The following is an 11,579-nucleotide window of genomic DNA, read 5'->3' on the forward strand; positions in this document are numbered from 1 at the left end:
TGCAGTAAGGCTTGCTGATGTCAAAAGAATCAGCCTTGGTCTATGCCTTGCTTCTCCCCCTATGTGAGAGGAATGAATGACTCTTCCCCTCACCTCTTAACACTTAAGTTCCTTGTGTCATGGCAGTCTGCAATGAGTGTATGTGTGCAGAGTACGACCCTTCTGACTGCAACCAAGAGCTCACCTGATGTTTCCAGGCAATGGGAAAATTCACTCTGAATACTATTTTCTATTAACTTCAGTCTCCTGTTTTCAGAATTCATCTGGAAACAGATACATGGCAGAGGCACAACATCTGGGTCCTTCCCTTTCAAACAATAAAAATTTGGTTCACTCCTCTTGAAATATTTTTTTTAAAAATAAGCACACGCTGCTCTCCAATGTATACCACCAGTGCCCAACTCTAGGCAGACAGAAATGCAAAACCAGGTCTTTATGCTTTCTTCTTTAGAAACCCAGGTTTAAATGAAAAATTTTTATTCAAAATGGGGGGAAACTGAGTTTCAGTTTACTTTCAGTTTTGACTTTCTATTATTAATTGGATGCAACTGACATTCAAGAGCACTACAAAATAACCACTGAGATAAAGTAAATATCCTCCTTAAGATTTACTTCAAATAGAAAAATTCATTCCAATAATATTCCCCCAGCCTGACAAAGAAAGCTCACACTTCCTGAAACACTGTGTTTTAGTATCATTAAAAAGAAAAACAAAACATGTTCTCATGGCAAAAATATGCTTATGAAACAATGTGTTCTAGTCAAAACTGTATTTCTGGGGATGCAACAGTGCTGATTCGTAGTAGCTGGGGGCGGGTGTTAAGGGCTGGGCTGGGAAGCCATGCTCTCTCCCACCAGACCTGAGTTAAAAAGGGTAGAAGAAGCCTGCTGCAGAAGAACATCAAGTCTAATTTTTTTTACATTTTAAAACAATCTGCTGGGAGAGGATTAAACTCCAGAGACAGACACTCTAAACTTCTTTGGCATAACACCCAGGGAGTTATTTCCTTTTGTTAAATGAAGCACAAAAGAAGAGGAAATCGTAAAACCACCGTAAGCAAGGTGTTCCTGAGCTTGTGGGACTGTTCCTTCCCCGCCCCTGGCGAGTTGTCTCACTGGCCTGCAGATGGCGAGTTTGCCATGTGGAGATGTGCCTTTTGCTGACAAGGAAAAGCCCTGCATCCTTAAGGAAGTCGGGAAAACAAATTCTGCCTGAAGATGATAGCTCAGAGTTAATTCTTCACCCCGCCCGACAGTTCTCCCACAACGCTTCGTTTTGTGTGCATGGCCGGGCATGAGGATATTGCCCCGAAGATGCTAATATCAATATTTCAGCTGATCATTAAACATCCCTCTTTGTAATGGAAACAGGGATCTTTACTCCCCACTTCAGCAGTAGCAGCTACAATTCACAGCACAAAATCATTAAAACTGCTCTTCCAGGAGGTGAAGCAACAGTATGGGATGATTATCTGATCATTTCTTGGTCCTCCCTACAGTCTTTAGTAATACACAGACATGAATTAAGAGATACCCATACTAACTGACACCAAAGGCCCCACAGCAGAATCCAAGATTAAGACTCAAGCAATGACTTGCAGTGTTACTGATCTCTGTGCCACAATGAGTTAAATTCTCTAGAGTTCAAAAATTTTCAGTCTGGGTCCCACTGAATCACAAAGTATTTCTAGGAAAATATGTTTTTCATATCTATTTTTTCAAAGTCCATGTTTGTGCTTAAAACTCATCTGGATTCCTTCAGCAATTCACAAAAGAAAAAATTATTAATGCTTCACAAAAGTAACAATAAGATGTTGCAAAGAGTAGTTTTAATAGACAAAAAAATATATGTTTTTCCCTCACTGCTCTCATGGAAACTCTGCTAAGCTCATCCTGTGACACATGAATTTCCTATTGCTTCCTTCCCTCTCTTCCTTTCCATTTTCCTACTTTTCCCCTTACATTTCTGTCATGTTCAAGGGCTACAAAATGAGACTGGAACATGAATTATGTGTTTCCAGGAAACATAAAGAACTTGCTCTCTGGGTCAAATTTTCCAGTTATTGTTCAATAAAGACTCCTGAGCCCTCCCAAGAGCCTTATGAGAAAGAATTTCTTTCCAACATGCAGCTGCTCTATAATTCCTGGGAAAACCCTGAAAACAGAGTTTTCAGTAACATAGTAACCTTTTCACTCTGAAGTTTCACTGCTATTTTTTTTAAAGAAAGCACTCACAGACATTTAAAAGAAACTCCAACATTTTGAACGTGCCATTTTGATCAGCTACACAGATGCACACATAAACTGCATTCTGGCAGCAGATCTCAAATTTGGTGACAACTGGCTGCTCATATAACTAAAATACTGGGACAAGCAGAAAAAGCATTTCCACGCCTCCTTGTGCTGCGGTAACAAAGACAAAACCTTGATTTATGCCCAGAAGCCCCTGCTGCTGGCAAAAAGCAGCACTTGGTAACTGCTCCCTCCAACTCTATTTCATTCCTAGATTTTAATAGCTTGTCTTTGACCCCACAATAGTTTGTGAGTTATGTGGGCAAAGCTAAGGGGAGGAGAGGCAATACCTCCATACCATATTTTGCCAGTCTGGGGGCATTGCCTTTGCACACACAGCACTTTTTGGCTGATAAAATGCAGGAATTTTGGCTGACTAAACCTTCTTTCCTTGCTGCAAGACCTTTTATGTCATTACCTCTGCCTTTCCTGTTGCATACAGGGCTTCCAGGCTCAGTTGACAGTGAAGCTGCGACAGGGACTTAGGAGTACCAGACCATGGAGGTCTTAAAGCCTTATTACCACTTGGCACAGAGTGTACTTTTATATCTTATAGGATGGAAATCCTTCAACTGCTGTTCCCGATTACTGTGGACAAAAATAATCCCAGGGTTTGTTGTCATTTAGATGATGTGGTTGTGCAGGACTGAAAGGAAGACTGCAACACTGATAATCTCTCTCTAAGAACTGGCTCCTTCACCTCACATAAGCCATTTTTGGAGACACTCCCTCTCCCTCCTCACCCCATTTCTGCCACTTCAGAGAAAAAGGTAAAGTTGGCAATGCTGGCTTAATGGTTGGACTCAATGATCTTAAAGGTCATTGCCAACAGAAATGATGCTCTGATACTGCTGTCACGTGTGGATGGAAGGATTTTCATTGCACACCCTGGCCAGAATAAATTAATGCCTGATTCTCTAATACTTCCTGATAGTGTTGGAGAGTTTCTTTGATTCTCTTGGTTTTGGTGACATTAAGATTCTGTGATTCTATGTTGTGTCTGCACTGAGCACAAACCAACAGCTAAGTGGCTTCGCCTAATTGGAGCTCTTGCATTTTGTAGGCTGACTCATTTCTTTCCATTTTCCACAGCTGACAAGGTCTGGATGGTATTTTGCTGAGATTAACAATCAAATCCTCCACAATTTACTTCAAGGCCCTTTTGACATTCACTGATAGTGTCTGCACAGTGATAGCATAGCTCAAAGTGCTCCCTCTGACTCCCCACTGCTTGCCACTCAACTTGCATTCTCCAGCTCCACAGCCAGTCAGAAACTTTTTTAATGAGGCTGCTTGATTACTTATGAACATTATCATTCAGCACTGTGGGTAGACCTGTGAGTGAACAGCTTGCTAGTAGTAAATGGTGATAAGAAAGATGCCCTTGGCAAAGGCAGACAGAATTTTGCCTTGCAATAGCTCCCTTATTCTGGGCCAGCTCAAGATGTCCCTCTTATAAATGTGGGTCTATATGGCAAATGTGTTCATGTGTCTCCTGCCAGAGATTACAGAGTCATCTTCTCTGCTTCTGTCACTGTTCAGTAATGGGGGAGACAGGTTTCTTTGTAGTGATTATTTGCTTCCCAAAATCATAGAAGGATCACAGAATAGCAACAAAATGAAGGCAATGGGAAGTCATGGTTTCCATCTGTAACACAAAAAGTCTGAATTTTGTAGAAAAGTAATTACTCCATTAAATAGTATGAACTAAAGGTTATAAAATTACTCTCAAGACTAACTTCTAAAAGGAAAATAGAGGCAAAATAAAAGCATATTTCAATTTGATGGAAACAAAAACAATTAATTACTCTTTATCACTATTTATCACTATAATCCTGCCAAACACATGCTTTAGTTAAATTCTGAGAGCTGCATGTGATGTCACTGGCTTTAGGAATATGGTTGTCTCATCTGGCAATTATTAGTGGTGTTGGTATGTACAACAGGTCTTCTAAGAATAGTCATGTTCACATTAGAGCTGCAAAAACCCTGATGCAGTGATTCTCTGAGGTGTCCTGCCTCATCTCTCCTCACATTTGTCAGAGTCTGTCTCTTCTAAACATTTTTACCCATCTTTAATAGTACAGACCATCAACACAATTACTGAATTGCAGTATGTATGTTCAGGGAGAAGATCCAAGATCTTTGTTTCTCAGTTTAATTAAAGGTAACTGGTAAAATGGAAGTGACAAGATAAGCATCTTGCATGTCCTTATTGTCAATGTTTCAGCATTCACAGCTGAAATATGGAAATAATCTCCTGCAAATTTCTCAAATATTATTTGATGTTACTGCACTGTTTTTCAAAAGTGTTTAGCAAGAAATGTTAAATGCAGGCTAGACCCAGACAACTGAAGGTAGCTCTGTGGGTTGTGGAGTGCAAGCTGACAATCAATGCACAGGAGGATGTATTCACAAAAGGTACTGAAGGATGCTGGAGCAGCAAATCACACCACTGAAAAGCTACAGCCAGACATTGATTCTTATGTAAGTGTTACCTCTTATTTCTTCCTGGAAATCAGTCCACCAGAGCTGTTTTGTGTTTCATTACAAATGACCCTTTGTGAGGACCCTTGACAGCAACTGTGAGGTTTTTAAGTACTGTTTATTACCACTACAGAAGGTTAACTGCAAGGACCAGCATTAGCTTTTTCTCCGGGGAATATGAAAGGTATTGTCAGGGATACACTATCATTGCTGTGGGAAATACAACACCTTGCTAATCCTGCATTTGTTTGGTGCTAGAACCTACTCTGGCCGCCCCAGAGTACACCCACACAGCAGTACTCTAAAATACAGCAAATGCAATCAAAAAAAACTGCAGTGTTTTTCCACACAGAATAAGTCCCAGTCATGCTCATGAATAATGTGCACACTTTGAAAATTGAGTCCTCCCTAGAAGAGGACTTCCAAGAGACTTTTGGAAGTCTTTTCTTTTCTTTTCTTTTCTTTTCTTTTCTTTCTTTCCTTTTCTTTCCTTTCCTTTCCTTTCCTTTCCTTTCCTTTCCTTTCCTTTCCTTTCCTTCCTTTTCCTTTCCTTTCCTTTCCTTTCCTTTCCTTTCCTTTCCTTTCCTTTCCTTTCCTTTCCTTTCCTTTCCTTTCCTTTCCTTTCCTTTCCTTTCCTTTCCTTTCCTTTCCTTTCCTTTCCTTTCCTTTCCTTTCCTTTCCTTTCCTTTCCTTTCCTTTCCTTTCCTTTCCTTTCTTTCCTTTCCTTTCCTTTCCTTTCCTTTCCTTTCCTTTCCTTTCCTTTCCTTCCTTTCCTTTCCTTTCCTTTCCTTTCCTTTCCTTTCCTTCCTTTCCTTTCCTTTCCTTTCCTTTCCTTTCCTTTCCTTTCCTTTCCTTTCCTTTCCTTTCCTTTCCTTTCCTTTCCTTTCCTTTCCTTTCCTTTCCTTTCCTTTCCTTTCCTTTCCTTTCCTTTCCTTTCCTTTCCTCCTTTCCTTTCCTTTCCTTTCCTTTCCTTTCCTTTCCTTTCCTTTCCTTTCCTTTCCTTTCCTTTCCTTTCCTTTCCTTTCCTTTCCTTTCCTTTCCTTTCCTTTCCTTTCCTTTCCTTTCCTTTCCTTTCCTTTCCTTTCCTTTCCTTTCCTTTCCTTTCCTTTCCTTTCCTTTCCTTTCCTTTCCTTTCCTTTCCTTTCCTTTCCTTTCCTTTCCTTTCCTTTCCTTTCCTTTCCTTTCCTTTCCTTTCCTTTCCTTTCCTTTCCTTTCCTTTCCTTTCCTTTCCTTTCCTTTTCTTTTCTTTTCTTTTCCACTATGTGAATCTGAGGAAGTTCTCAGAAAGGCATCTGTCTTCCTAGACTATTTGATTCTCAGCTTGCATAGAGATGCTAGACTTACAACTTTGCTGTGAGCAATAACTGGTCCTGTAATGCGCAGGGGGGGGATTCTGAATTGTTCTGCACAATATCCAATGCACCAGCAAATTTTATTTTTTTTATTTTTTTATTTTTTATTTTTTTTACCAGTCGGAAGGCTGAACTTGCCTTTGTTCTACTTGCAGCTCCTTCATGTTTACTTTCTCTGAGTGATCAGATGTGAAATAAAACTGTGACTATACCTTCACATTTATGATCTACTTGCTTTAATGTATAGCCCCCTCCTATTTTGTTATTTTTTGTAACACAAGCAAAGAAATGCATGTGAGAGACGCAGCAGCCACATGTAATATATTTTACAAGAGGCAGTCAGTCCCTTCAAGCAGAGACTGGATCTTTCTGGTTAGGAGGAGCACTAGCTCTGCTTCTTCTGGATCAGCAACTCTGTGTTGCACCTTGGAAGGCTCTAAGACTTGGGTGGGTTTCAGAGCTAGGCACTGGAGCTGGAGAGAGAAACCTCCTTTTTTTCTTGAGTGAAGGCCTGAGTGACAGATTTTCACACTGGAGGAGAATAATCTCTTCTTGAGTGATTCATACATTCTCTCTGATCCTTGACTCCTCAGCTGCTTGAACCCCAGGGGCTAGGACAGAATGAAACAAAGAACTGAAAATTATTAAGAGGCGTGAAGAACACTGAGCCCATTCCATTGACATCTGTGGGATTGAATCTGAGTTTTCTTTGCTGAACAGTGTTCAATTTATACAAATTAATCTGTTGCCCACATATAAAGAAACATTAAATTCTCAAAGTCTGTAATTCTCAACAAATTTTATAGAAGGTATTTATGCTGCCATCAAAATACAAAAAGCTTTGTCTGAGAGAAGACAGTGAAGTTAAGAGAATTGCAGCTGGAATAACTTATACAGTCATTCTTTAGAATTCCAAATGGTTTCATCACATGTAGATATCATGTGCTAAACTGCAACTGAGTGTGGCAGAGAATCAGGGCCCCTACAAGGCATGTCCACAACCCCAATGGTCTAATGTCAATTCTAAGTATTACCTTATGTATTTTGGTGAGTTGATTTGCATCTACATGCAGATTACTGACTACAATCAATTTTTCATCAACAATTTTCCATCAATGTCTAATAAGACAACAATTGAACTTTTGCAACCATATGAAAAAAATTGCTTTGCATAGATCAGGAAAGATAATTATCATAAAGCTTACTTGACTGTGTTCAGAAAATTAGCAACTGTTCATGGAGAATTGTCAGTGAAAAGATATAATGTAAAAGGAAATTATAAAAATTAGACATTTGGACTATCTGAGGAGAAAATTTTTGAAAAATATCTTTTTGAGAAATAAGAAAACACAGAAATAGTACCTGTTGCAGAAGCAATACAAATGTGCAGCACTGTCACACTCATTGATTGCTATGGCTCCCTGAATAATTACAGCAAATTAAGTTCTATAATTTTCTTTAATTCATACACAGCTAAAATAAAATTTCTCAGTTGAAAAAAACAAAACAAACTGGTGTTTTGTTGACAAAAGAGCTACACTTTGAATGGAAAAAAGATCAAACAGTGGACTGAGAGCACATTTTTGTATCTAATTTTTGTATCTAAGCAAACCATGGAAATACCAAAATGTGGCTGCTGGTTTTCAATTGTTATGCTTTCCGCTTCAATGTGATTACTCTAAGATGGGAAAGAACTGTGTCAAAAATACCTGAAATATGAAAAAGAAAAATTAAATTATTTCAATTTTCATAGTGTACCAGTTTATCATAGTACTAGGAACACTTATCTGCAAATTAACACAAAATGAGAATGATGTCTTTCCTCCAGTATTAGCCACGTGATGTAATTTGTAACCTGATAAAGTAAGCCAGAAGAAAGTAATAATCTGATCCTAGATGTTGCAATCACAGTTTCTTCCCTTCCAAAGGAATTTAAAAACATGATACTTCGGCTGATATCCTGATCCCATGTAAGTACTGAGGCATGTCTCTGCTGATGGTTGTTCCTATAACCTTGCAGTTCCAAGAAGCTTCACTCACTCTTGCTGTCAAACCCAGTTTTAGGTTTTCACAAAACTTCTTTTTCTTTCAGGCTATGAGTTTGAAAAATGTCTAGGGGATAAGCATGCAGAAAGCTATGGTGAAGAACAGCCTCCTTGGGAGCACATTACCTTTTGCAGAGTTCAGCACTCCAAAGCTTGGAACTCGCAGAAAGGGAATTTGCTGATCTAACTTAAAGTACCCCTGCATGTATGCGTTGTAAAATAGTATTTAATTACAGAAACTTTACATCTGTGCTCCTACAAAACTCATCCTGATTCCTTGTGTGAAATTGATGTCTGTTCCTGAGCGGGCAGATATACCATGCTCTCTTTACACCAAATCATGTTGTTACTTTAAGGTTGTTTGGTGTTTTGTTTTTTTTAATGTAATGGATTATTTTTAGAGAAACCCCTTACTGTATACAGACAACCAAGTGAAATAGCTAATGTTATTCACAGCTAAGACTATGTATTTATATGCAAATACTGTATTTAAAGACCTGTAATTATAAATCTTCCTGTTTCTTACCCATTGAGATACTACTTGAGACAACTGAAATGGGAGTCCTTGTGGAGGAATCCTAATGCAGAAGCCATCAAAGGCCAGGAGAAGGTTTGCCTTAACTTTTCTCAACTAGGAACAAATGCAAAGTCATAGTAGACAGAGAGCATCCAAAGTAAACCCCATCCCTAATCAGTAGATATTTGAGCTACCAGATTTTCTAGGCAGGGTACCTTCACAATTGGGGATAAGAAAGAAAAGGGGACGGGACAAGTAGGGAGTTAATAATCTCCAATCTTGACTACCATCTCTCCCTGTGAAATTTCAAAGTTCAGTTGTAAGCCTTGTACTCATGCAGCCAGGAAGGCAAACATCACCAGCGTGATTTAGAAGGCTTTCAGCACATCCTTCATGATCATCCAAGTAATAAGAAAAACAAGATAAACAGAACAAAGCCATCTGGAACATACTTCACTTTGTCAGCTGAATAACAAAAATGTTTTACAGAGTTGCAGCTTGACCTAAGGTAGATTCATTAATTTCTCTCCTGCTCTACTCAGTTCCACACTGATCTGTAGCTACTGACCTTTTTCCTAAGGACACACTTGTCCCTACCTTAGGAATGCTTCCTGCTAATAATGTTTAAGTGTCTTTCCCATATCACTTTTGACATATGATTTTGCTGTGTTTTTTACACTGAGGGCACTACCATATAATTTCTCTTCCCCTGTTGTTTCCAGGATTGTCACTTACAGCCCTGAGCCTTCTTTCCTGACGCATCTGGAGGATGGCAGCTGGGTACAGAAACCCTTCTGCAGAGGTTTCCATGGGTGATGTTGATTCTCCAGGCAGCTGCAGTGCTATGCAGCAAGCTTTAGAGCTCCTTTTTATAGATGCTGTTATCAGTCTGCTTTGACTCCTGGGGCCACAGTCATACCGAGAATAATCAAAATACTGGAGGTTCCCAGACTACATGTGGATGTAACTTGTCCTTACAGCTAGTAACCTTCATGGACATGAAGCTGTGAAGCCTTTAGGGAATAGTGGAAATTAACTTTAAAAAATACATTTCTGTCCTTGCTATGCAGTCTGGTCTAAAGTTCAGTGAATGCTGACGGAAAAATTCACGTGAACAGGTTTAATCAGGCCTGCAGACTACAATTATGTAAGCATGATGCAATTTGCTGGGACAAAAACATGGAACAAGTTTAGCATTTCATTACATTTCATTATGGATTGAGAGCCTTAATCCATATGTAGGTGAGGATTGACTAAACTTGGTAGATAGCTGGTTGTAATAGGAACTAAAGGTATCTGGGTGTGGTAGTTATATATATGGTACACACACACATGTTTACTTCTTACTGGATATTCTATATTGCCAAATCTACTTAACCTTTACTGTTTTCTTCAAGTATGGAGCAGCAGATTTATTTCAGGCCATGGGAAAGTAGCTCCAGCCAAAGAGTAGAACTCCAAGGAAGCAGAGTACACTTGTGTGGTGTTGTTAACTAAGTACAGACACAAAGATGAGTAGCTGTATGGAAAAATCACATGAGCTAGGGAAGCCAGGTATGCTGTGGGATTTTCATCCCTTACTTAGGATACTACCATCATCCAGTCTGTAGTGAGAATTTTCTTTTTATCTTTTCTTGAATGCTGATGTATTCATATTTTTAAAAGGGGCTATTAAACCATCTTGTAAGCAATTAAGGTTTTTTTAAAAATTTAAATTCCTGCTTGGATCTGAAAAAGCAGAGCTGCTGCCTTTGCTGAAAATGGTGTTCCTCACTGGTATTTCTTATGAACAGATTCACCCATGCTGTTTTAAAAATACTAGGCATACTGTATCCCTGTACACCTATATTCACACACACCTTATTCTTTCTCGGTCTTATAGTGCTTTACTTTCCCCTAACAATTTCTCTTGTTTGGCCTTCCTGAAGCCAGCAAAAAAGAAAAAACCCTCAGGGAAAAAAACCAAAAAAACAGACACATATCTGATTTTCAAAATAATAAATAAATTTATTCCATTCTTGAATAGATAAAGAATCCTTATGGTCCCCACAGGCAGTCAAAGAAATACTTCCAGCACAAATATTATAAGGAATTTCCCCTGGTGCTTCTCCACTCCTGGTCTTAAGAGTAACAATGGCAGTGGGGTGGTATATGAGGAGCTGAACCACATTTCAGCACTGCTGATACATCAAACATAGGTGACATAGCATACAAGTCGCAATGTTAGGAAGCATAAAGCCACTCCAGAATAATTCCTGATAAGGCTGAGAATCATCCTGGTATTTAGCAACTACTCTGCAAACACAAGAAGGGAAACCTTGCTCACTAAAATGCAGGGTATGAGACAAGCAAAGGTCTGAATGCCTCAGCCTGTGAAACACTCATCTGCTGTCTTCATCTGCCTTTGCAGGGAGCACGTCTAAATGCCTACCCTCAAAGGAAAGTCACTATTTTAAGGGAGTCACTAGTTTACCCTGGGAGCAGAACAATGAGAATTTCTACCAAACACATTCATCATAACATAAAAACTTCAGGGATAAGGTTCAGATGCAAAAAGGGGGTGGGGAGAAGTTATATAAAGTATATTTCCTTTTGCACCAGATGGCAGATAGGAAGGCTGTGGTCTTTACTGCTCTGAACGTGAACTAAGCTTACCCTTTTGCACTCTGCCACTGTCCCCAGCTCCTTCAGAAGTAAAGGATCAAGAGTAAATAGTATCTGTTTCTGCTGATGACACCGCCAAAGCAGTTTTCAGATCTGAGGGTTTATGCATTAGTTTCTTTGAATGCCTCTAAAAGCAACATGATATCATCTGCCCAGAAGAGAGCAGCATTGATACCCTGGGAAGGACAACCAAGGAATTCTCTCTTGCCAGACAGTAGGCTG

This window comes from Taeniopygia guttata, chromosome 1, assembly GCF_048771995.1.
Source record: "Taeniopygia guttata chromosome 1, bTaeGut7.mat, whole genome shotgun sequence".
In the NCBI taxonomy this organism is placed as follows: domain Eukaryota; kingdom Metazoa; phylum Chordata; class Aves; order Passeriformes; family Estrildidae; genus Taeniopygia; species Taeniopygia guttata.